Source organism: Dermacentor andersoni, chromosome 3 (assembly GCF_023375885.2).
Source record: "Dermacentor andersoni chromosome 3, qqDerAnde1_hic_scaffold, whole genome shotgun sequence".
Taxonomy (NCBI): Eukaryota; Metazoa; Arthropoda; class Arachnida; order Ixodida; family Ixodidae; genus Dermacentor; species Dermacentor andersoni.
Genome location: NC_092816.1, coordinates 72255873 through 72279181, shown reverse-complemented (window position 1 = coordinate 72279181; position 23309 = coordinate 72255873). Strand labels below are relative to the sequence as shown.

General features: G+C 49.8%; 1 protein-coding gene across 2 annotated transcripts in view; it reads right to left on the bottom strand.

Moving 5' to 3' along the window:
* a (arc) overlaps positions 1-22392 on the bottom strand; it is a 122139-nt gene extending 99747 nt beyond the window's left edge. For both annotated transcript variants that reach the window (XM_050193101.2, XM_072287200.1), the window contains exon 1: positions 22326-22392. The gene's annotated coding sequence lies outside the window, so the exon portion shown is untranslated. The remainder of the gene's footprint in view (positions 1-22325) is intronic.
* Between the last annotated feature and the right edge of the window lie 917 nt (positions 22393-23309).

The window sequence follows — 23309 nt, the reverse complement described above, 5'->3', positions numbered from 1 at the left end:
GGCGCTCCTCCTGCTGGCCACCTGACTCAGCAGAAGAGACGAACTCGTATTAAGGAAATGTTGTGGTGGTCTGGCATGCGCACCGATGTCTACCTGTGCGTGTGATCCTGCACCATTTGTCGACCTCGTAAGGTCGTCACAAACCCACAACCTCTGCCCTTACAACCAAGCACCCCTCCTAAAACCATTTCATATCGTGGGCATTGATCACGTAGGCCCGTTTCTTCCCAGAAAGCATGGCAACAAATTTATCATTGTGGCCACGGTCTTTCTGATTAAGTGGGTGTAAGTTCGAGCTGTCCCTGATTCTGCAGCCGCTCATGTCAAGACCTTTATTAACGAGTTCCTCATATTTCGGCATGGCACGCCGAAGTTGCTGATTTCCGACCATGGCACGGCATTTATGTCGCGTGCCTTCAAAACTTTGTCTGAACATGGAATACGACACGCTGTAGCATCCACTCAATATCCGCAAACAAACGAACAAACAAACAAACAAACAGGTCCGGCGCACCAACCGCACCATATAATACATCGTCTCTTCCTATCTGTCCCACACACGACGACTGGGATGGCTACGTCGCTGCTGCTGTTTCGGTCTAAACACGTCCCAACCTTCTTGGCTTCGACTGCGTCTCTGCCAGAACGCCCCGCAACAGTGAACTCTAGGGAGACATTGCGCCAGGCTCGCCGCCGAGCTCGGCTAGGAATAATGCACCACCAAGCGCAGTTCAATACGTCTTCATAGCAAAGTCCTGCTCGCTCTTTCCAACCGGCCGATTTGGTCATGGTTGGACGAGCACTGCGCTTACCTCGGCACTGCGAAAAATTCTTACCCCGGTTTTCTAGCCCTGTCCGTGTTGTAGAAGCTCTGGGTCCCGCGGTGTTTCGTCTGGCCGGGATTCCCAAACTTGATGACAGCCGTCGCAAGCGCACGTTTCCTATACTCATGCAAGCAAGATGGGCGGCGAGTGTAACGGTAACGAAGAAAGCCGCAATTGAATGAAGAGGAAGAGAAGGGCAAGCAGAAGTATAGAGTAGTAGTGGGTCAGGGGAATAGTTTTTTTTTTAAACGACTGAGATTTGGGCGTGTCGTGTACCGCTCGGAACCCGTTCGAGGCGCCGGACTCCCGTTACATTTTGGTATATTGAATTAATGCAGCCTTTCAAAGGGGGGTAAATATTTACTTTCTGTAATACTAGCCGGCGCGCACTATGCACGACATATGCATCGTCAAGACATTTGGAGAGGCAGTCTTATATCAGCGTGCACCTTTCATTGTGCGCTGAATAATCCCAGATTGCAGGTTTTGCCAGCTCAGTGTACTGAGCACAGTCGAAGAGCTGTGCCGGCGTCGACGACACACTGCGAACTGCGCGTTCGTGAGTTCCGGTTAACTGCGCATTGCAATGCGTCTCTCCGATAGCTTCAGGCGTTTTCTCGCAGCCAACATCTCACGGCAGAAGACAATGCCTGGCGCCCTACCCCGCGGTCGCTGGCACTTTTCCCATAGGCCAGACGCACGGATATGTTCTCGCCGATTGTTCGCTTCTTGCTTGCATCACACATAAGCGATAGTTGGAAGTAAACGCTTCGATCGAAACACAGCGACGTCGCAAGAGGTGATAGAGTGGTCCGCATGGGAACCATTGGCCAGCTGCGTCTAAACACCACCTCCTGCGCGGTGCGATGACCCAGCACCCTTTGACCGTGAGCGCAATAACTGTCTATCCGAGCACGCGGCACTGAAACCATCAAAATGACAGGTCTGCGGGCAACTCCACGCCATTATCGTATCGCGTCCTTGCTGTTGACTGTCTTGAGCAAGCTGCCTTCACAATTATTTTGAGGCCTCCGATGGCATGGGAAGGTAGGCTGAGGTTGCCAGACGGCAGCGCACAGTGACGTATGTGGTTCATTTTGCAGCAGAGGTCAAGCGGCGAGGTCACAGAAGTGGAACACCGATTCCCCCCCCCCCCCCCCCCCGAAAAAAGAAGAAAAGTCAGTTAGCACGCCTACAAACCTTACGTAAGAAGACCTATAGTATAAAACAAGTCACCCACAAGTCGCGAGTTGTCCGGTAGCCGCAATACCACACTACAGAAAGGACCAACATTATAGAATGACGTTCTCTACATCCCAGCAAACGCTATGTTACTACTCCATCGCCTAAATAATTCGTCCTGGAGCGCCCGAAAACGTATACCTCACGTGCAATTAGGACGTTATTCTTAGCGAGGTGGGACAATAGCGCAAGAAGCAGGCCGAACGACGAGCAAATAATTACGAAATGCAGGCGCTGTGCTTCGACACGTTTGCCGGGCGGCGGCTTAATTCAACGATGTGGGTGCGCGAATGATACCTGCCGGATCGAAAACGTTAAAGAAAGCTTCAGTGAACAGTCAGCGACCCTGGCGAGGATCCAAGTGGCTGTGTCCACACTCTAGACCAGAGTCTCTGCAGGTTACCTGTACGCATGACCACCATCGAGAACTTGAGCCCGCGCGAATAATGGAACGTGCACGCGTTAGTTCGGCTTTGTTGGAGGCGAGACAAAACTGAGCCACTTTAAAGCCTGCGCTTCTGTATGAGGTGGAGGGAGAGTGCGGGAGAAAGACGAGGACGTTACGCGTTCTTGAATGCATAGCACGCGTCAGAGAGCCGGGACAAAGGGACACGAACCGGCATCCTCGAGTGCTGCAGGCTCACGCTTGGCGCGCTCCATTCATGGCAATCAGCCCGGGCTATACTGCTCCGCAAACAAAAGGGAGAGGCAACGACTCGGCATGACTGAGGAACGCACCTTACGAAATAGCGAGCACTGTGCGCGCGTATGTAGAGATGGCCAACTTTAGGCGCCGTATGAGCCGCTCTTGTATACGCTCTGAACAACAAAGGTTGAATGATCGATCTTGTAAGACCAAAGCAAAGAATTTTTCTGGAATTCTCGAAGGCTGTGAGGAAACTATAGTTCTGCAGAATTTTCAGGCAGGAAGCGCGATCGGTTCATTCATGGTATTGCTAATCGAAAAAAAAAAAAGAAGAAAATTAATGACGTTTCTTAAAGCGGAGTGATACGGTGGTACAAATATGTGTAGGTATTCACCCCGGGGCTGCATATGGCTTAAATCACTCAAGAAATATTCACTAAGTTTCGCTTCGCTGAACATTGCAATCTTGTTTTCACCTTCACAGCTACTTCGCATAGAGATTGAGTGCGTGTGCCCTAAATTTCGTAGCCTTTGATGCCGGCACTACACGGTCGCATTGTCGAACAGTCCTTTCATATGCCCGAACAAGGACATATTGGTTACACACGCTATAGAGGTTATACTCGACGACAGCATAATCTTCGCACTGCTTGCTCCTATGCTGCCGAACGAAGGTCGGAGTGCGATCTGTGCGCATGTTAAGTGCGGCGGGAGACGTGCACATTGTTGCTGATTGAAATGTCCCTGAAGCAAAGGTCCGGGAAGGCTGTAGCAGATGCAACTCGTAGTACACGACGGTCGCCGCAGCACTCCTACGTCCTTGAATTACGATACAGTATCCGCATGCGTGCATAGATCAGGTTACGGCAGTCACTGTCTTTGCCTGTTGACAAGGGGATGTGACCGATTTAGCGGACCTTGTTGGCACGCTCTGCAAAAAAATACGCTGTTTCTTGCAAGCATGATTTGTTGTTCACTTGCCATCTGAATGTGCTGAATTCCCGTTGTTCACCGAATTTCCCGCTTCCTTTAAGTTAAACCTACTTAGGTTTCCGGGTAGCCAACCAGACGCATTTCTGAGTAACATCCCTGCCTTCTCTCTTTATTTCCTCCTCCTCCTCCTCCTACTTAACCTTCCGTTGCGAGATTTAACGTCACGAAGCTCCACTGTAAGCTACGATAGAGGGACGCCGTATAGTAGAGAGGTCCGGGTTATTTTAACCCCCTGGAGTTCTTTTACGTGCACCCAAATCGCGAAACACGAGGGTGTCGCGTTCTGCCTTTATGGGATTGCGGCCGCCGCGGCAGGGAATCAAACTTGCTACCTCGTTCTCAGCAGCACAACGCCATAAATTCCAAGACACAGCGGCGGGCAGTAAGCAGGCCCAATGACCCTTCAGTAGTGAAAACTAGAAATCCTTCGCTTTAGCTTGGAAGCATGGAATGCTAATAACCGCCGCACCTATTTGAATGACACAGAAATTAAAAAAAAAAACAACGAAAAGTGCTGAATGCTGTCTACAGAAATATTACGCAACGCTGGCATTTTGGGGCGAGCCTGCGTACGTTGAAAGAATAGAGGAACTTTAGCTCCTTGTCTTGCGTTCGTATTTGTTCTGTCTTGACTGCGCCTTGACAAAAGCTGTACAAGCGGGGCTGGATTCTGCAAAATGAGTTCGCGTCCGTGTGTGCACCGTGGCGGTCGCCGGAAAAAGAAGAGCGCGCTTTTGTCGCTGCCGTCTCGGTCCGGTGAATGTCGCCGTGATGCAGGCATGCCTCTCGGAGCCGATTGGGAGTGCATGGTGATGCTCTGGAGCGTTGCCCGCCGAATGAATCACACCTCACCTGGTGCGATGACTCAGCACAATGCCAGGGCGGGCGCCACACCCGTGGCAGCTGGCCACGAGGGTCACGGTTACCTGGCCCCGACGCAGGCACATACGCAGGGGACAGTCGGAGCAAAAGGAGAGAGAGAGAGAGAGGGGGGGCATCTAAGGGGACACTAAATAGCAACGCTAAGTAAGTTTAGACTGGTAATGTATGCTTTAACAAAATCATCTTGTATCTATTTATCAGAAGCAGGTATACACAAGTGCAGTAAATAAAAGCCAACCTCCCGAGTTTAGGGAGGGAACTGAGGCGCCGGTACGTCAATGCGAGGTCACAAATTTCGGAGTATGTTCTCGTGTTTCAGTCCTTTCTTGCGCAAAAGAGGCTCTCAAAGCTTGTTTGGTTGATACTTTCGTTCCTCCCGAGTGCAATCCTCCGTTTCTACCTCTGGTTAACCCCCTGCCTTTCTGTAAATCTTCTATGTATCTCTCAGAATGCAATGCTGTCGTTCTTCACCGATGAAGAATTAACTAGACTCGAGCTGAAGAAGTCAATGTAAGACGTAACATTGAGCTGAGGCGGTAAATTTAGGTTGACAACGCCTCCGTTTCGTTCTTTCTGCATCTTTAAAGCGTTAGTTAAAGAGTCCATGTAAAGAGTTACGAAAGGTGGATAACAGCGGCGCGCTTTCAAAAAAGGACTTGAGAGTAAGTAAGCGAGGAAATTTTGGTAAGCCGGCCTAATCACAGTACGAACAAGGCGGACCGTACAATTGTGTTAATACCTAAGTGTACGTCAATTACTGCGATCTTGTTAACACCGCGATTCTTGAAAACGTCCCGAGGTCACCAAGTGCAGGCAAGCGTGTAAGAATACCATTCCTCAGAAATGGTGTTTGTCTGTGAAACACGAAGGAAAAGTAAGCACGCCTATAGAGACAGCAAACTAGAATGTATGCGTATCCAAGGTTGATGATAAATTAATTATCCTTCCGTTCGCACAATGCCTTGGTTTGTTCCGAGGCGGCCCGCTTCGTCCTGAACATGCCTTGATCGCAGGTATGTGCGAGTGCACTTGAAACGCAAGCAATAGAGCAATGCAGCCAAGGGCTGCCCCAAAGCACAACTTCTCAGCAATTAAAGATGTAAAAGCACCTCTCCCCCATCCCTCTCCCTCATATGCTACGTTTTAGGTAAGAGCGAGTAAGGAGCTTATCGGAGGGCCGAATCATTTTAATATTCACGTGGCCACAGTGTAAAATGTACTCCGCGCAACGAGCTCGGCTGCTTGAGACTTGACGTTGCACACAGCGGGTTGAACGGGCATACCGCGGGTGGCCTCGCCTCTTCGTAATTTCTCACCGAGGGTCCGATGCAGCACACGCGAGATGCCAGTATAACAAACAGATGAGAGCGCTAAGTAGGGCATTATCTCTCGCGCTTGATTTACGACCACAGTTCGGCTACGAGGTCACACTCTTCGTTTTGCTTACGTGTTTGGGGCGAGGAGGAATCGAGAGGCCCGGGGGAAAAGGGCTACGCAGACATCTGTGGAGAACAAAACGTTACTCCATTCTTGTATGTGCTGTCCGAAAACAAAAGGCTCGCCCAATTTCGAGGCACTGCTTTCAAAGTTGGGCACAGCGCTCTTAAGGGCGAAGAGAAATGATTCGACTGCGGAGACGATAGGCTACATATAGAGGTCGAGAGACGCCCCGGCACCTTTCGCAAGAATGGACCGATGAGCAAGGAGACCAGCCCAAACGCGACAGTTAATTGAAACCGAGGGGGACAAGGAACAAAGGACCATTTTCTCTGGGAAAAAAAAAAAGGAGGTCGAAATCCGGCAAGAAACGCCGAGTGCTGCACCACGAGCGAATTTCAGGCCGCGAGCCCTCAAATAGACATCAAACAATACCATCCGGCAGACATAAGGTTGCAGAGTGAAAGCGCGGCCATTCCCGACGGGCCTCGGGAGAAGCTATGTATGGAATAGCATCGTATTTTTTTCTTTCCTTTAAGTGTTAAAGTTAACAAGTGTATGTTACAGAGACCTTTTCCACTACACTCGGTGCTGAGACTTTTCTTGAAGACGAAAACAACGATTCGTATATGGGACGACGCTGGAAGTGGACCGCTTCGGACAAAAGAATCTGCTGTGCAAGTGGAACAATCCTTGCGGGCGCAGCCAGCAGCCCTTACTACACTTGGTCTTCGGAATGAGCACGTCCGAACGCGCTGGCTCACGTGAGGACGAGGGCGAGAGATGACTGGCCTCTGACCGCCGCAAAGCCGATGACCACACAGCGACGAGGCGTTTAAAAACACTTGAAGCGAGGCGCTATGCGCAATCCACTGTCGCGATTATCATTCTCAGTGTGCGCAACTATAGTTGCGCTCTCTTAAAAATAAAGTGCTTCGGAATCCTACTGTGGGAGCAACAGCGTGCCCCGTATGTAACCGCAGTTTCTAGGCTTCTCGTGATCCCAGATGTAGTAGCTTCGCTCTTACTATGGAGTCCATTCACTCCGCTTGCGCCTACCCAAAGTCAACGTATAAACCCTCAGGGACGTGACAATCTTTGAATGGCTTCCGGGACCCTGCAATATCAGCGAGAATGACCACGTCGATGAAACAGCCCGATCTGCACACGAAAGCAGTCACTGCGCTTTTATTCCGCTTTCGTAAACTGACGCTGCGGCTGGGCAGCGATCGATATCCTGTGAATTCTTACGTTGCCCCTGTGGGACTCCAACGTTTCCATCATGTGTCATATTTGTTCACTTTCTGCGGATATACAGGTACATATACCACCTGCGTTACCACCACTTGAACAGACCATGTTGTGCCGTTTGTGACTAGGCGTCGCATTTAGAAACTCTTATGCCTTCCTTATTGTAATGGCTAACGGCCCCACGTGCGGCACATGCAGCTGTGAAGAGTCGCTTGCACGCATTATCAGTGTCTTCCCGCGCTATAGTGCCGAAAGTCAAGTGATGTGCAGAGTGCTGCACCAACTGGAGAATTGTCCATATCAGAATCTCTAGGCCAGTGCTCCCAAAGAACATCCACGGAGAAGGCCTTATTCGCACTACTAAGATTCCTGCGTTCTACGGGCATCTTAGTAGGCTTTGAGAACGCCGCCCCCTACCGCTCTATAGTGTACGCGGTTTGTTTTCTTTCTCTTTGTCTACCGTTCCACACTATTTTTTATCGCCCTACCACTTCTACCCGTGCAGGGTAGCCAATTGGAACTGCCTCTGGTTAACATAACTACCTTTCTATGCATCATTTCTCTCTAGCTCTTTGTTTACAGTAATTGACAAGGAGGAGTAACAAGAAGGAGGAGGAACCCTCGAAAACAAGACTTTACAAGTAGTTATTCCCGTAAATGTGTTTGCCAGAACTCGCTCTGTTCTTAAAGTGAACGCGCAATTGGTCCGCTTGGCCGCTTGTGAACCCCTACGAGAGAGAGAGAGAAAATAATGCAGAGAAAGGCAGGGAGGTTAACCAGAGGTAGTTCCGCCATTGTGGACCTTCTTGCGTTTCTCGGCGGGAATTCCTTGGGCGCAATAGTACCGTCAATGTTGCAACTATATAAAGCACTGTTTTGGGGCTTTCTGCGGTACAGCTTACCTGTACTAGGAAATACTTGCACTACGAATATCCGCAAACTCCAGAGCGTGCAAGCCCAAGCACTCAGGACTTGTCTCGGCCTCCCCAAAACTACGTCATCGATTGTGACAGTGGCCATAGCCAGAGACGCTCCTTTGACAGTCTACATTGATACAGGTGTCCTGAGAGCACACATCCAACACCTGACTCGGATTCCCTCGCACCATGTTGCTTGCCAGCAAAAAGGCCACTTTCAACTTTTGCCAAAACTATTGTAAGACATCAGTCCTACTTGCCATCAGAATTTACGCCCGGTATACGGTTATCAGATCCATTGTGGTATCTGCACCGGCCGCAGTGGCAACTGACAATTCCAGGAATCAAAGAATGCTGGAGCGCCATTGCAAACTTTGAAACAAGCAAGTTTGGAGCACATTCACAACGTGCACAGATTCCGGCAACATGTATACACAGATGGTTCAGTAAAACTCAACAACTCTGCTGCTGCAGTCATCATCCCGGCAAAATCTGAGGAAATCAAATTAAGAACTTAATGTGTGACCACATCGACGGGTGCCGAACTCGCGGCGCTCCGTGCTGCACTTGATTTAATTAAGCAGAAGCCTCCGCAACAATGGACAGTCTTTAGTGACTCCAAGGCAGCCCTTCAGTACATACGAAGCCCAATGCGCCACGGATCCAATGAACAACTGGCCTCAGAAATTCGGCACATATATCAAAGCCATGACAAGGGACACAACATAATCTTTCAGTGGCTTCCAGGACATTGTAACATAAGCGGGAATGACCACACCGACGAAGCCGCCCGACCTAAACATGAAAGTGGTCAGCGAGTCTTCATTCCGCTTTCGCGAACAGACGCTGCGGCTGGGCTGCGATTGATGTCCCGTGATTGTACTTTGCCCCTGTGGGACTCGAATGTCTTACCATGTGTCGGTTGCGTTCGTTGTCTCCGGACATACGGATGCACCTCCCGCCTGGGTAACCACGACGTGAACAGACCATGCTCTGCCGTCTGTGGCTAGGCGAATTGCCTTTACGAACTTATATGCTTTCCTCATTGGAATGGTCAACAGCCCCACGTGCAACACATGCAACATTGACGAGACGCTCGCACATATTATCTGTGTCTGCCCGCGATATAGTGCTTAGAGACAAGTGATGTGCAGAGTACTGGACCAGTTGGACAATCGTCCACTATCAGAACTAAAAGCTTTAGGCCAATGCTCCGAAAGAACAACCGCGTTGAAGGCCTTACTCGCGTTATTAAGGCTCCTGCGGTCTACGGGGCTTCACGACAAAGAATGCCGCCCCCTACCGCTCTGTAGTGTACGCGCTTTGTTCGTATTTCTGAACCCCTAAAGTGAGTCGCGTACTACGCTATGCTAAAACTCCCTATCATGACTTATGCTCTAAGTAACCGATGCCGTAAAAGATGCACGTATTAGCTTGTAGTATAGTACTTAGCGAATTGAAGTAAACATGGGTAGAAAGATATGCTTTCCTTCAATGTATTTTTTTACGTTACAGGATTTGAGATGTTACATTTTGTACTGTAAAAATTTCTATACCAAAGGTAAGACTTAGACCAATAAATGATCAACTTTGTAAAACTAAGCTGATCTAAATTAAACCACAGACTCGTCCTCCCTCACAATAAGAAGACGAAGAAACGCAAAAGCAACAGAACAGCTAAATCGACAAAGTCAGCACAGGGCTAGTCTGGCCCCCTCACCATTATGCTCATTCTGTGGTGAACCGGCGACAATAACCATTTCTTGTTGTCCTGTAGGCGTATTTCAGTAATAAGAAAAAGACTACTGGAAATCACGCCTCGCAATATTGGTCTAGATTTATCTGCGCCTGTGATCCTACCTTTTGGAGCCTCCGTTATTGTGTTCAGCCACAAATGTTTGCTCGGCAATGGAAAATTACCTGATTCAATCTAATCCATTACCATGCTAGACTGATCAGTCCCCCTCCCCGCCATAGTTTTCTACTAGTCTTCGACAAACGGCATAGAAAGAATAGCTATTAATTTTAACAACCTGCGTTTCCTCACAGCAAGCACTAAGTAGTGGTAGAATACGTGCCGTTCTTTTCCCTCCTTCCGTCCGTCCATCCATCCATCCATTAGTCCGATTGCGCGCCATCTGGATGTTATCACATGATATGGTTTATTGTGTCCCCTAATGAACTCTTGAAGAGGGCTAATAAATGTGGCCGTAAGAGTTCTCGATAGAGGGTAGCCAGCCGGCTTAACACTTGCTAAACCAGTTTCCTCCTCGTCCTCCTTGAGAGACAATATTTTTACAACGACCAAAATAGCTTCCTTCAACATCTACGAAGACTGGCCCACCTGCGTCACAAATTTCTTTTTCGTGTTGGTTCCTTTCTAGCACGTGCTGAGTGGTCAAGTACAGTTAGGCTTATTCAGTATCACACAATCCAGTCCCACCGCGGCACTGCGGCAAAGAAAGAAAGGAAAGGAAATAGAACATATAAAAATGGCTGCTTCAACAATCTGGGCGCACACACACGAACGCGAAAAAGCGAGAGCAGCTTCGACAAAACTTGTAAGCACAACTGCTGTTCACGAGGCCAATTTGAATATCTCGGTACGCATCAACTGCGCGCGCGCGCACGACAGCGTGAGTTTATGTGCCCAGATGTATACGAGCGAAAACGCCCACGACGCCGGACATCGCATACATGCTAAGGTGGTTTAGTGAAACTGGAACCGCTTGTTCGCGCGTGCGACTGGGCTTTGTTTATTAAACTGATGAACATGCATGGCACGTATGTCTATATATGAGAGAGAGAGAGAGCGAGAGAGAGGGGGGGGCGAGCTTAAGGACTTGCAGAATGGTTAAGTGAGGCGAGGACGGTGCGTGTAAATACATGTGTGCTAGTTCGGCTGCTCCCGGTGCCGCGAACGATGCACGAATAGGGTTTATAGCTATGTGCGGTGCTGGACGTGGAGCTCTTTGCCGCGCGCCGTTATCTCAAGAACCATCTCTCGCACAGGACGACAACGTCCATCGGTATAGAGAAACTCTAACCAAAACTAAACGGTAATACATTAGATTGTAGTCGCTTTCGAGCGCTCCACAGAGCGCTCTTGCGCGACGATTTCGATTCGGCTGGTCGAAATCGAGCTGTCGGAAAACATTCGCCTCGCTCATTCATAGCGCCGCGCTTCATCTCAGTGCGCTCGGAGGCAGGCGCTCCCATTTTCAACCTGGGAGTGCGATCGAGATCCAAGCCGAAATTAGGTCACGTGACTACTACTACGACTGCTCTTGAAACAGCTATAGGACGTTCGGTTTGGACAGGCTTTCTCTGCCGCCAAACTTGAGGGGGCTACGCGTCTGTACACGCATATGCTCGCTAAATGCACTAGCAGGCAAATTCGACGCAGTTGGTCTAGTTATAAAAAGGCTTAGAGAGCTGCGCCTCGCACGAACATTAGAAGCGTTGTTGCAGTGCGTAACGCAGAGGAAGTTCGCCGCCGTGGTCCATGCACATTCTCCGACAGTCGATGATGCGAGCAGGGGGCACATCTGCACGGTACTCTTTATTGAGCAGTGCTATGCACTCCCAGATATTTTCGGAGAGTCATTCAGTGGACGTCAAAACGAAGTTAAATTCTGGGGAACCTTAACTGACATTCCTTTCGAGAAAAGAAATTCATGTACACAGTATACGGTTTCTGAGCAGCACGGTACCTGCTGACCAGGCAGGACAAAACCAACGAAAAAGAAAAAGAAAAGCTGCGATGCTTCCTCCTGGCTCACATCAAGGACATTTAATACGAGCGCTGGCGAGGACAATAGATTCCCACGCGGAGGAAGCGCTTCGAACGCGCGTGCAGCGAATACCTGCCGCCGCCCCGAGGAAGTAAGAGCGCATGCACCAGCCAGCGGGAGAGAAATGGTGGGCGATCTTCGCGCACTCCGCGAGGTACGTACGCGGGCTCAATGTCGGCATTTGGCGAGCCTGTGGGTGGAAGATGGAAACTCGCCCGTACAACACGCATGGCGCCGAGCGACAGTGAATGAAGAGAGACGGCCTGCAGCGGCGGCGAGTATGGAGCAAAGAAAAAAAAAAAAAGAGGCAATTACCGCGAGACGAAGGAGATCCTTCCGCTTCGGCAAACAAATGACGCATTGTGATGTCAGCGGCGGAGAAGCGCCCCGGGCAGGGCAAGTGCACGTACACACAGCGGAGGGCGTACAGGTCTGTCACTGGCGGTGTATGAGCGCGAACTCCGTCGCGCCGCTATATAGTTGCGTGCAGCACAGTGAATGCCGAGGTCTGTGATCCGGTGAACTTAGCTTCGTCCGACAGCGTCACTTCGTCTCTATAATGGCGGCGGCGAATTTCAAATCATTAGCGCTTCGCAGTGACCTCTTCACTACCTCATGCACACTTTTGCAGCACCGCCGATGCGCTCTTCTCGACGAAAAAGAGACGATTCGTTATTGTTTGCACATCTCGTTGGTATATACAGGCACGTTCAGCAACCTAGAGGGCACGTGCAACGAGCGTACAGATTTGTAAACCGTCACGTGCAGTGCACAGGCGCCGATGGTGAGAGCTGGAAGTCTCCGCTTTCTCGTTCGGGTCACCCTCAATTTGCATAGATCTGCATACCTATTTTATTACGAGTTGCAGCTGGACCGACAACACACTCATTCTGTGTATCAGAGGCTGTATAGCTGTCTAGCGACGCGTCGTTATGCTTAACGCCACGGCATTAAAGCACCAAGCGTGCGCTCTCTCTCTCTCTCTGACCCACTATAGCAGGCACGGTCACGCCAATTTCACGCCACCGCATCCGTTCCCGCCGCGCTGCCCCGAAAATGAGCGCCCACGGCCACACGCGAAAGCGAGAGGAGAAAGTAAATGCCTCTGGCTGCCGCTGCTGCTGCTGCTGCAGAAGCTGCAATAAGGATTATGAAAACAATCGAATGGCTCTGGCTGGCCGAAAGACGGAACGAGACGCTTCCATCCCGCAGGCAGACGCTGCTGCGCGGTTCATAGGTCACGGAGCCCCGGCCTCGATAGAGAAGTGAGCGCCGACTCAGCTATAGCCGCCCGCTCCCATGGCGTGTGTACGGCGGGGTCTTCCTTTCCTTCCGGCCAGTTGGTCGACCGGCCGGCCTGCCTGCCGGCCGGGCGGTTCTCCTCAACCTAGAAAGCGTTCCTAAGAGCCGCGCGCGCGGCATGCATAAGAGCGAGCTAGACCGCGTGCTCACGGCGAAGAAGGCGAAGAGCGTTCATTCAAAGTCTGGCCCGCGTATGCGCCAGAGAATGCACGTGCGCAGTCCGCGAGAAGGCCGCGAGAGGAAGCGTGCAGCGGGCATGGAGCGATGCGTGCGAAGATGCATGCGCGAGTCGTATACGTACGCACGATAGTTTTTTTCTTGCTTTCTTTTTTTCCCTTTCTCTCACGAATAATCGTCTCGCGGGTTTGACAGTGCGTGCGCGTGAGTGCCCCGGTATGCCGTGTTTTTTTGCAAAGACAATCGGCATTCACTCGACGAGCGGTCGGTTCCGCAGGTCGCGGACGCGAGACAAAGGAATAGCTCTCGACACTGGGAGCCTCGTCTTCCGATTCCCAACGCGGTCAGGATGTGACGGGGACTGGCCCAACCGCGGGGGAGGTGGGGGGGAATGCACGTTAGGTTTGCGTTGTGCTCTGTGTCCTCTCGTAACTATTCTCTTTGCCAAGTCCAGCTGTTTGCTGTGCTCTTTCAAAAGCTCGTTGGCGAATGAGACGAATTCTCTCGCATTCATCTCACTTCTGCTCCCCAACCCCCCGTGATTAATGAATTCGGATTTACCACAGCAGCGATATGAATGCAGTGCTCAGTTGAATTCCCGTCACGTGTTGCATCCCACGGCGTGCACACGCTGCAGAGTTTTAAAGCGGAGAAGAGCGCTTCGGAGAATCCAGGCATATACGACGCTCAGTCCGATGGGAAGCTGCAAATGGCGCCAGTAATGATTTGCTACCGCTCGCTGCTTGCACAAAACAAAAAACAAAAAAACGCATATCGGTTAACAGGCTGCTCACGCGCTTGGAGACTCGGCACATATTTTCAGACCAAGGATATGCGGAGATGCAAGCCAAACAAGTATGCAAGCGCCCATTTGAGCATTGTACTTCTTTCCCGAGTTAAATCGATATTGCGAGCAGTCAAAATCAGGTCCGCGACCACTTTAGCAGCGTCAGCCCAGCGGAACTGGTCCGCCAATTCTTCTCCAAGTACACACGGATAACGGATACAATGTATAGGGCATACAAGGCCGAATTCTTTCTAACGTGCCTCAGACGCGCGCGCACGCAATTGGGCACTTTCCTGCTCGGCTCTTCACAAAGACTCGGCTGCGCATATCACGCAGGAGCATAGAAAACGCCAGCCCGCACAAGAATGACTTCGATATAAGGATGTTGGAAGGTTTCTTTCTGTCGAGCAGAATCTTTCCAATAGCCACAAATAACCACTACAAGACAGTTCCACTAAGCAAGTCCGCAGAAAAAAGGAATTGAGAAAGCGCTGGCCAAACCGCTTCAATGGTGAATAATTGAGTAGCACCTTTTGTTGAACTCCACAACACGCACAGAGCAACACAGTCGCACTGAAGCATAGGTGCAAAAGTGGATGTGCTAGACACGAACGGCGCTCAGCCGCACTAATACAGTGCATCGTGGCCGAAGCTATACAGGGAGACCGTACATTGAGGCGAGCTAAATCATCACACTTGGGGTACTATACAGTAGACTATATGGTGGGGAAACTGGGGCTAGGCGTCAACCGAATAATTGGAAGACATTAACGTTTCGACTACTGCGGCTGAGGTCCCATGCTGTGACCAGACTGATTGACGCCATAGCCTCTCCAAGCACCCGCTTTATACGTATATAGCGCGGTTGTGACGTGAACGTCCCCAAAACCACGTGTAGCGGAACACGTGCAGTGTGTGTTGTGTAGGTGTAAAATCAGACTTCGCATTCGTTTTTAGCGCCAACATAATGGCACGAACAAGATAACTATGTGCCAGGAGACCTATGCCTCAAGGCATGATTCCCATTTAAAATCATTCTGACCTAAAAGAGAGCTTCGTGAATTTTGGTTCCTCATCGGTCGGCGCTAGTGATCCACTTACACTGCACGGTTTTGCGGTGACAAGCCCAGGCTATGGTTGCAGGCATGCAGGAGCGATTGAATGTTTCCTTTTGCTGAACGCCTTTTCCTCACCCTCTCTCCCGCCGCTCTTTCGTCCAAAGAAAGAAAGAAATGAAGAGAGAAAGAAAACAATGCAAAAGAAATGAGCATAAGCGACAGCTCCGCCATTCAACCGCCGATATACGCCAACGCATTTCATACAAGGCGAGACGCGAACTATATGCAAGATCAACAGGGTTCCCGCTATGGCTCTTCCGGCAAGCGATAACGCCGAAGCGTGGCAACGTCATCTGTTGCGGCGGCGCTGAATCGCGCCCATGCGGCGAAGGGGCAGGAGGGAGGGGGGGGGGGGGGGGGGGACCTAGAGGTCGTTTCCCTTAGGCGCGATGCCGTAATAGCGAGTTCGACCTTCTTCGACTCGACGACGCGGAACGCGTGAAGAGAATCGAAGACGCATCCCCGCGGTCGAAGAAGGCTTCGACGCACGCAAGCGCCGCCGGGGTCGCCCGTTTCCGATGCACTGACGTCGTTCGGAGATCCGCGTAATATTCACGAGCAGACTGCGTATACTCGTATACGCGTTCGGCGGCGGCCCGCGGACCCCTGGCGCCGCGTGAATGGAAAAGGCGTCGTGCTACGTGGACGAATGATTTACACTTCACGGGTCCGTTCATTGATTTGCCGCGTCCACTTGCTCCGCGGCCGCGACGTGACAACAGCAACCGGTAGGGAAAGCAAGGCAAAAAGGCAAATAAAGGCAGCTAGCCTTTCAGCCACGAGCAGCGCTTCAAACGTATGTGGCACAGCAAATAAACTTTACTGCGACTATGGGTGCACCAGAATGGCGATAATGAAGCACGAATAACGACATTTAGCACAGCTCGAGAACTGTCAATACCTTATCGTACTCATCTCATTTGTCTCTCTCCCTCTCTTGAATACTGTCTTGCAAGACATTATATTACCTTTAGCAGCACTCTGAATTGATGTAGAATACGCTATTAAGCACTCCAAAAGCGAATTGAAGGCCGTGTGCGACAAGCGATGCGACAAACGTTCCTAGAAAAAGAAAAGGGGGGGGGGGGGGGGAATCACGCAGAAACTCTGCTGGAGTTATATAAGTATGCGTAAGCATTGTGCAACTTACTCATCTCCACTCATACGACGCGACGTATGTCGTTTTCAGTGATTGATGAAGCAGTAGACGGTTCATTAATTGTATACTTTATTGGCCTTGTAATCTGTTTCGGCTCGTGATTCAACCAGTATAAACCCCTATCGGTCGTTATCAACCTGATCGGACTAGATCCAACCCTCATCGACCCTTATAAACCTTTATCGGTCATTATCAATGTTATCGGACTCCATCCGACCCTCATCAACCCTTATCGGTTGTTGTCAGCCTTATCGGAATCGCGCTGACCCTTATCTGTCCTTATCAACCTTATCGGACATGATCCCACCCTAATCGGTCATTATCAACGTTATTGGACTTAATCCGACCCTTACCAGTCCTTAACAGAATTGCGCCGACCATTATTAGCTCTTATCACTCTTTAGCAGCTTATTTATCCGCGTCAAATCATTACCAACCACGAACAGAACCATATAACGACTCATCACTCCTTATCCTTATTAACTAATCGGCTGCTTATCTGTCTGTGCTGCGCGACAACAAAGACAACACGACACATTCGCCTTTTGCAAGCGTGGGTGTTTAACCCGTTGGTTAAGACATTCGGCTTCTGAGTGTCACGCATCAGCGACTGTTTTCCTCGGTGAGTCGACATAGAAATGCTTACGCATTTAACACTAAAGTGGCGATGCTTAACGTTCTACACGATCACGAATCCGCGAGCCAAATCACATATACGTGTGGACAATATAACTGCTGGTAATGGATACCTAAGTGAAATGACGTTAACCCCACCAAAGCTCAAACACCATGCCACATAAAAGAAAATTAAAAGAACCTGTTCACATTTTTTTCTGACGATGGAGAGTACATTCATAAAAAAAAACAGACGAAATACGTTGTAGAACTAATTGGTATGGTAAATTAATTAGTAATCAGTTTGCTGAACTATACAGTGTTCATGTTTATGGACCGCACCGGTAGCAACTTTAAGGTGATGCCACGTTGTGTTTAGGCAAAACATCGCTCTCACAAGCTATGCCGAAATGCAAACATCTAATCAGACGCATGGAAGTGTGAGTCGTCGACTCAGAGGTATCACGAGAGCGAAGGCAATATATGATACTTGTTATAGAAGGAACACCAGTTTGCGCTTTGTATCGTTTTTCGAGCCTCTTCTAGGGGGAGTACTACCTAAGTTTGTATTTATGTATGTTTGCGTTTAACCATTTTCCCGCCTACCTGGGTTCCTGGGTAGCCCGTGGTCGAATGGGTAGTGCGTCGGGCTGCTGTGTTGAGGCAACAGGTGTCGAAACCAATCATTGTACCAACTTGGGTCACCGAGTTTGAGTACATACGTATCGCTCTTCAACGAACCTCTTTCACACGCCGCGCTTTTCGCGTCGGAGGCCATGCGCGCACTTCTCGGCAGTGCATATAGATGGCGCAGCGCGTCCAGAAAGACGCGAGAGAGTGGGGCCCGGTTGCCGCATGGCACGCCTCTCCGCGTTCGCACGCACCGGGGCCACGAATTTCTGAGGCCACACGCAAGCTTTGCAGTGGCGGCGCTAGAGGACGCTGAGTGTTCTTAGGGAAGCGCGAAAGATGAATAGCGAAGTTAGTTCCGTTGCCGCTAGATGACGCTAGCTGCTTTATACCGTCGACGCGGCTCAGGGCGCCACCGCCACGTCATTGTTTCTTTGTGTGGCGCGTCGTCTCGGCTGTTATGTCATTTGCATCTCTCTCACCCTCTGCTACAGTTGCAGAAACATTATGAACCTTTAGGGGGCCGCACCCAGCCAAGATTCTAGAACGGAAGTGCAGCCCTTACACGAGCATATATGGTAATTATTTTCGATGTGGGCAATGCGTTATGTCACTATTTTGATTCAGTGTATTACCGTGTATTATGTATTAGTGCATTACGAATTACCGTCGACGGTCATCGTGATATGGGTTCCACCGCATTTTTTCGTCGTTGTAGAGAGGTGCATTTCCAGTGGCACAAACCTAGTTACCCAAGTTGGCATCAAAGAGGTTCATTGAAGACCAGCACATACCGAGTGGCACATATACCCAGTACTTCAAGTCGGGCATGGTGAAAGCGTAGGTAGCCGGCGTCAGGGTTTCATTGAACAGCCGTACCTATGCCCACTCCCACATCTACAGTCACCCATGAAGGCGTGAAAGAGGTTCGTTGAAGAGCAGCACATATGTGCACATTGCTATATACTCAGCAACCCAAGCTTATCCGATATTTGGTTTCGAACTATGTTCCTTCAACACAGCAGCCCAATACGCTAGCATTCGACCACGGACTACACAGTGACCGAGGTACTTGGTAAAACGGGTAGATACAAACATACATAGAAACATAGCTAGCCCCCAGAAAGTGCGCGAAGTACCCTAAGAATGCGAATGCATTAAAACATTGTTGTGAGTTGGCGGCATCTGAAAACAGTGGTGGTGGCTGCACGTTCTCTTCGGTGAAGGAAGAAAAGCCTATCGCGATCCGTTATACGTACTAAAAGCGACAACGTTTATACAGCTAGCCGCACGTCGTGCGAGTTCGACGGCGTTTGACCAACTAAAGCGCTCACAGATGGCAGCAGTAACGCGTAGAATCGCTTGCTGTAACTCATGACTGTCGGACATCCAATTCCTCCGATACAACTTTAGCTGCTAAATAAACCTCCCTAGTTCGGTAGGCGTTTGCGCCCGCTGCAGGTGAGCTCCGCATGTTTAAAGTACCAAATGAAGATGAAGATTACCGCAGCGAACAGGAAGCAGCCGAGCCGTTGCATAAAAAAAAATCGATTTCGTAAGTGCATCTTGAATGTGTCCACAGCGCACACATACTTATTAAGAGAAGGGACATGCAGAGTAAAAGAGCGCTCTCTGCCTGTCCCGTTTTCTAAGTATGCGTGCGCTGTGAACACATTCAAGATGCAACGTTGACTATATATTCTACCAATCTTCAACCCTTGAAGACTTCGGGAGTCCTGCCTAAAATGCTTCTTGTGCAGGGTAGGAAGGCGTTAATAGCGCGATGTCCTCCAGTGAAATGGTTTAACATTTTCTTCCCGTTCTCGTTACTTGGTTTGGTCTATTTTTCTATAACACTTAGTTGCCCCGGTTGCACTCGCATGCGTTCTCTGTTCACTTCCTAACGACAGCACAAACTGCACTTCAAAAACTGTTCTCTCCGTAAACCACCAAACCTCGCTCACTGTCCCCCTCCAGTGAGAACAGGCCGGTGATGCATGAAGAAAGCCGGCCGCCACGCTTAATGCATAGGACTGCCAGACACAGCCTGAAGGAATGTCCTTCACAGAATAATTTGTCAGTCCACCCCCAGAGCGCTTATCACCTCACGCACTTCGCTATCCTCACTCGCTGCGCCCACTTTTCCGGGGGTTTATTTCGCAACAGTGACAGATGTCCTACGTTATGGCCGCAGTCTATGGAACGGCCTATGGAGCCCATAGAGACTCCTCTTCTTCGGAGGCCCACACACAGCGATCGCCCCAAATTTGATTCCGAGAGTCGCAGGGCAACGCGGTCGCTCGGGAACTGCTATACGGCGAAGGGTCAGAGAAGAGGATGAAAGGAGGTCCGACACCCACCGCTGCGCTGGGCAATTAAGCGAGGACCCAGAAGTCGTTCCGAAGATAAAGACGGCCAACTGTAGTCAATCGCAAAATTACACGAAGAAAAAGCAAAACATACGCAGATGATGACCGCACCTCTCCCCCATTCACTCCCCGTCTTTTCTATGTTATTAAAGCAAAGAAAGGCTCCCCCTCACCCCGTAAACACCCTTCTCCCTCACAGCTACTGCTTCCTAATTGCTCGCCACTGCAGGACGCGCTGGCACGGGCTGTAAAAGGAACATGGGAACGAGCGGGGGGGGGGAGGGGGGCGGAAGCCGTCGACTGATGGAGGTTGACGGGTCAGAACTTCGGCAGCACCGATAGGCGGGACAGAGGGGGGAGAACCGCCCAATCGTAAATCAAGACAGAAAGAGAGTGAGCGTGCGATCAAAGATTGAGACAACAGCCAGCGAGTTCGTAGAGGGGGATTCTTCGCGCGGGAGGGGGCCGTGCCGTCCGGAGCCCGAATATGACGACGCCCGACGACAGGCGCGACGAAGTGCGCACTGCGCGCAGATGTGAACGCGGATAACGGAGCGTGCGGGGTCCGTGTCCGCGGATAAAGAAAATCCGAGTGCGTTGAACCCGTCGTGCGAACGCGGAACTGAGCAGCAAAATAAACGAAGATTCGAGTAAGTTGTGGACACGACCACGGCTGGTCCGTCGGACTACTTGGCGGCTGCGAGCAAACCTGCCTCCCGATGAGCGGTGTGCATGTGAATGTGAATGCACATTCCACATCATGAAAAACTAAAATAACTTGATCACCTTTATGCTTCGCCAGAATGAGTACTTTCCCACCCCCTCCCCCCCAGAAAAGGCCGAATATATTTAGTGTAGCAATAAACTATTAAACAGCAACTGATTTGCTGAGCTATCCACAGCTAAAACCTAGCTCCCGCGGGCCAGAAAAGCTGAAATTTCGGATTTGGAGGTGTCAAACTCAGCATTACAAAAATTATACGTTGGAAGTGTTGCGGTTAATGGTACCTATTCCGTGTTCTTAGCAAGAACTGACAGCTAAACAGGAAAGCTTGTTTCACTCTTCTCTTTTCTGTCTGCTGCGACATTTTGTGCCAACTGAGGTGTATCGGCACGAGACCGTAGCGGTAACATATGCATCGGCCTGCAGGTCTGCATCAATCAACGTGCCGCAGATTGTCTTAACACAGAACTACTATGGGCATACATTAATGCGAAGCATTCTGGGCACTTCGCGGTAGGTTCTTGTATCGCCTCGTTTGATGCAAGATGATGCGGAAATCGAATCTCTGCCGTGCAACACAGCAGCCAGATGCTCTAACCATTAGGCCACTAGCTTTTCTTTTATTGATAGATTGATTGATTGGGTCTCTATCGGACGAATGCTTCCCTTGTTCCAGAGCCAGCCAGCTCTTTGCAACGCTCGGCGCATGTACCCCGTGGCACTTTGTCGTATTCTTTATTTATGATTGCCCGCACATAACATACACCACTTGAAATAGCAACGTGTACGTACGATTGTATAACATGTAGTCGTTGATGACGTCGCAATTCGCGTTTCTCTCGCTTACGTTCGTCCACTACCCGTGTGGAACGAAAAAATCACCATGTCGTCGGCTCGATTCGAACGGCAGGCTTAGAAATCATGCAGTTACTGTCATGCGATAGTCTACTAGGTGATTGTCGTCGTCGTGCTGTCACACACACGTATGCTGGCGACACGCACACACGCAGAACTACTCAATTCACAGGAACGCGTTGGACCACCTGGTATCGTTTTGAGGAATCCCAACAACGCTGGATAGCCAGGCACCTGCAGAATGCTTCATGTAACAGATTCCCAGAGTGCGCGGGAACTGCACAATTTCTTGCAGAACTTCTATAGTGAATGCATTACCCTAACTCCTCTGTGCCGTAATTCTTTTCTTTTTTTCCGGCATGTGTACAGAAAGACTACAGAGCCGACATCAACGACAATCGGTACGGCAACGTCATACCTATTTTTTTTTTTTTACTTAGAAACTAGAGTAAGCGTACAAGGAAAGAAAATTTGGAGAAAGAAAAATAAAGCTGGCTTCTGAAAGGTATGTTCGTTTTTCTTTTCTAAATGGCACGTTCTTTTAGTAGTATTTCCATGTCGAACGCATTCATACCGGCGTAAGTGCGAGTGGAGCTTTCTTACCTTTTATTCAAAGTGGGTAGACAGCAGCACGAGAGAAGGACGCCGAGACTGCGTTGTCAGGACTCTCCTGCACGACAAGACAGTAGGCAATTTATTGATTGATTAATGGGTTTTATTGGCGCAAGGGCCACTTCTGACCAAAGAGTGCCAAACACATGGTGGAATGTGTCGACATTGGTACATGATGGCAAGGATGTAACACGGCTGTAAAAGGGTTTAAGAGCAGTCGCTGCTTAAATGCGTAAAATATATACGTACTAAGAACATGACAATGAAAAATGAGGTGTGCTAGGAGGATAAAACATTTGTTGCGAAATGATCACAAAAACGTAAGAATATGCAAGTAGCACTAATGCCTCACCGGGGCCGTAAGCTCAAGGGCCGAGAAGCCTGTGCTCTAAATACTACTGTCGCAGCAGCAGCCTTTGAGAAGAGGCTGTGCCATACGGATCGTTTGAGTGTATACCATGCAGTACACCGACAGTGTTTCGAAAGGCTACAACTAGTTTACTGTCAAAGAGCGGGTCGTTGCCTATAAGAATATGGCTGGATGTAGCGGGACTTGTTGACATTGTGGTAAGCGCAAATATTTTCTCTGTGAGCCTCTAATGCACGACATTACAGCAACACGTGCAGGACAGTCAACGCCGAGACATATTTACCACGTATAGATGGCTTATCACCAGTCAGCAGATACGCATGTGTGCCATACGTGCGACCGATTTTAAGTCGTCAGATTATGACTTCGGTTCGGAGTATTTTTGATATGGTTGGCCGATTTCCAAACTGCGGTTTAGTGCCATGCAGCTTCTAAGATTTTTCTAAGTGTCCCATGGAGCTTTGCCAGTAGTTCCTAACATGTTTCCGTAAGAAAGGTTTTAAGTCTGTGCCAGGGACAGATAATGTTGCTGTCGATGTGGCGGCTTCGTCAGCACGCATATTACCCTCGATGCCTCTGTGTGCAGGGACCCAACATATTGTGAC